The following is a 3,707-nucleotide window of genomic DNA, read 5'->3' on the forward strand; positions in this document are numbered from 1 at the left end:
CTCATGAGTCCTCTTAGTCCGGTATTCCATGTTGTTGTTGACCAAGCTCCTCACTACACATCTACCCGATCCGCCATCTTGAAGGTGGAAGGCCTGGTAGTGTAGTGGTTAAAAATCTGGCTGTGAACCCCGTGGTCAGCAGCTCAAATCCACCAGGCCCTCCGTGTGAGAGAGATGAGGCTTTCAATTAAAACCTTCATTAGAAGGTTTTAGCAACCTTGTAAGAGGAACTGCTGATAGGTATGAAACACTGACGCTGCAGTTAGCAGTATAGTGCTTATCCTGTAGTGCCATACCAGGACTCCATTCACATCAGAGATGTGAAGATTAGTTGAAAAGTGACATGTGGTAAGCATTTTGTGCATATAGTTATTATATGCGACAATGGTGATATTAGGAATTAAGCATACATTTTATTTTATACTGTAATGATCTTTTCTGCTTGGTAGATTATAAGGGCATCATCTAAGTGAGAGTATCTTTTTCTGCAAATGACAGACTCTTGACTCAATCTTACATAATCAATTAATTTAATTGTAAAGTAAATTTATTTAATTTTAAGGGAAAATTAGTGGTAGGCTTGCTCCAAAGGTACTGTGAGTAGTGTCTCAATTATCATCATCAAGGACTGGCATTCTTTCTGATTTTCCCTTCTGATTCTTTTTTTTTTTTCATTTAAAAAAACATTTTGTTGTTGCTGTTAAGAATATACACAAAAAAATGTATACCAATTCAACAGTTTCTACATGTGCACTTGAATGACATTCATGACATTCTTTGAGTTGTGCAACCATTCTCGTCCTCCTTTTCTGAGTTGTTCCTCCCTTATTAACATCAACTCACTGTTCCCTAAGGTTCCTAGCTAAATTGAGTTGCTGTTATCAATTTTTTAAAAATGTTTTATTGTGAATTATGTTATAGTTTACGTGGGAGAACATTAGCTTTACATTGATCCTTATTGTGTATTGTTTCATTGCCATGGTTACAGTCCCCTTCATGCATCATCAACCAACCAAAAGTTATACACTGAAAGCCTGTCCTGTGGTCGTCAGCACACAGTACCTTTCCCTTTATGACCCTAGAGTCCCCAGCCGCTCCATCTCTCCACGTCATTGTCTCTGCCTCCATCTCTGGCGTCACTGTCTCTCTGGGTAGGGTCCCACACTCTGCTCTTCTCCCTTGATAGTCCCAGGGAGTTCTGTTCCTGGACTGCAAAGTCAACCTCTCCTCTCCTTCTATTACAAAACGTCTGCCTTTACATTTCCAACCCTCACAGTCAGTCCTGATAGCAATTATTCAGTATTGTACTACAAGAGACCTATCACCATCTCCTTTCATCAGCCCTGCCCAGAAAGACTGGCTACTACTCAGTGAAGATTCTACCTTCCTCCATTCCCTCTGGATCTAGGCTACCTTTTGAAAGCTTGTAAGCCAGTCACTTCTTGCTTTTGTATCTCCCCCCCCTCATTTTGGGCAGCCTATGTCCAAGTTGCACATCCCTGTCTACCCTGTGTATCCAGGGAGTGGGAATGATCCTCGCTGTAAAGATTTGTTCCCTCTTGAGTTACTGCATCTGTAGGTGTAGGTCAGGTTCATCAAATTGTATCAGATTACTTTTTTATCCTCTTCTTTCTTCTTCTAGTTCAGTTCTGATCATCCAGCCATTGAATCCAGGTCAAGTGGGTATTATCTACAGATGTGGTTGTTCTTATGCATATGCCCTTTCTTCTTATCAGCTGGATGCTTCACTCTCCACTCTAGTCATCTGTGGCTGTGTCACCAACTCTGGGCCCAGGAGTCCCCTGGTTTTGCCACACTGCCGACCAACCAGTTCTCCACCTAGGTTCACAGGAGTCCGTTGAACGTGGTAGGGCTTAGCACCCAGCTTCAATGCTGTTTTTCCCTCACTTCCCCTTATCAGTGACGAACGTGGTAACCAATCAGGTTGCATATCTGTTTGTGTATTCCCATTGAGCCTTAGTCTTGGAAGGGGGTTTGTCCTGAGGAGATCCAACCACTTGCCTTGATGTCTCCAGGGCGAGCAGCTTGCTTGCTGTATTAATCAGTCAAACTGCTGTTAAATTGTTTTTTTATTTTTCCTGTCAGGCTTTCTTTCAAGAAGTATCTTCTGGTCGTCTAGCTGCTCCAGGCTGGTCTGCTTGTCCTTTCAAGTGGAAATTTCCCACCTCAGAAGATTCTGGTTGGGGTTCAGGATTCCACCTATGGTCTTATAAATGCAGAGGTGCCACAGGAAGCCTCCTTCACGGGGCACTTTATAGCCCCATTTTAGGTATTCCAATCAGTTATAGGCAGAAGAAGAATTTTTAAGTTTTCTATGGTGATGTTTCTGGCTATTCCTTTCTCTTCCCCTCAAGTGTCTATTTTTTAATGGTATGCCAGGGAAACCAAGATTCAAAAGACAGCCAAGCAGCTTAACATTATTTCCCCCTTTTTTTGCCCATTTCAACCATGTCTCAATCCCTGTATACCAGAGCCTTGTTGTTCCAAGGTTGTGCATACATCATTATTTACCTGTGTCCCACATAGCCCATGCAAACCTGCCTAATTGTTTTCTCATCTGCCTTATTCTTCCATTCCCCTCCACCTTTGTGTGTATTTCCCCCTTTCCCAGCACCCATACTATCCTGTGTCTATTCCCTACCCTGTGCTCCACCTTCCCCTCCCTCACTGTACCACACCCCGCACATCCCGGTAAACAGCAAAGATTCCCCTGCCCCCTTTAGTATGGGTTCTTTTTCATAGTCTTTTACAATAGTGGTCCTATGCAGTATTTCTCCTTTTGTGACTGACTTATTTCACTCAACATAATGTTCTCAAGGTTCATCCATGTTATGTGGTAGCTTACAGCTTCCTTGTTCTTCAAGGTAGCATAATATTCCATTTTGTGTATGTAACACAGTTTATCGTTTCTTCAGTTGATGGGAACTTAGGTTGTCTCCATCTTTTTGATATTGTAAATAGTACTGCTGTGAACATTGGTGTGCATATATCTACTAGTGTTATGGTTTGATTTCTTGTGGGTAAAATACCAAGTAGAGGAATTGCTTGATCATATGGAATTTCTATTTCCAACCTTATGAGGAAGCACCATATTGTTTTCCAGAGTGGTCGGACCATTTTGCAATCCCACCAGCAATGCAGGAGTGTCCCAATCTCTTTACATCCTTGCCAGCATTTATTGTCCTCTCCTTTTTAGATCTTTGCTGTTATTGCTGTTGTGAGATGATAGCTCATTGTCGTTTTGATTTGCATTTCCTGGTGTGGCTCTGTAGGTTAATGCACTAGACTGCAAAGTCGGTTTGAACTGCAAGGTTGGTGGTTCAAGCTCACCAGTCGCTACTTGGAAACCATCTACAGGGTTGTTATGGGTTGGAACCGACTTGCTGGCACTTAACAACAACAATAAAATGGCTAGAGATTGTGAGCATTTCTTCATATGTTTGTTGGCTTCATGGATTTCCTTCTTGGTCATGTCCTGTGCACATTTTTTAATTGGGTCATTTGTCTTTTTCTTGTAGAGGTGTTGTAGTTTCCTATATTTTAGAAATGGGTCCCTTGTCTGATGTGTCATTGCAAATGATTCACATTCTGTGGGTTCCCTTTATACTGTTTTGGTGAAGTCCTTTTTTTTTTTTTTTTTAATTTATCCTATCTCATTTCATTGCAATAATTACAATCCCCTCCAT

Source organism: Chrysochloris asiatica, unplaced genomic scaffold (genome assembly GCF_000296735.1).
Source record: "Chrysochloris asiatica unplaced genomic scaffold, ChrAsi1.0 scaffold00596, whole genome shotgun sequence".
In the NCBI taxonomy this organism is placed as follows: Eukaryota; Metazoa; Chordata; class Mammalia; order Afrosoricida; family Chrysochloridae; genus Chrysochloris; species Chrysochloris asiatica.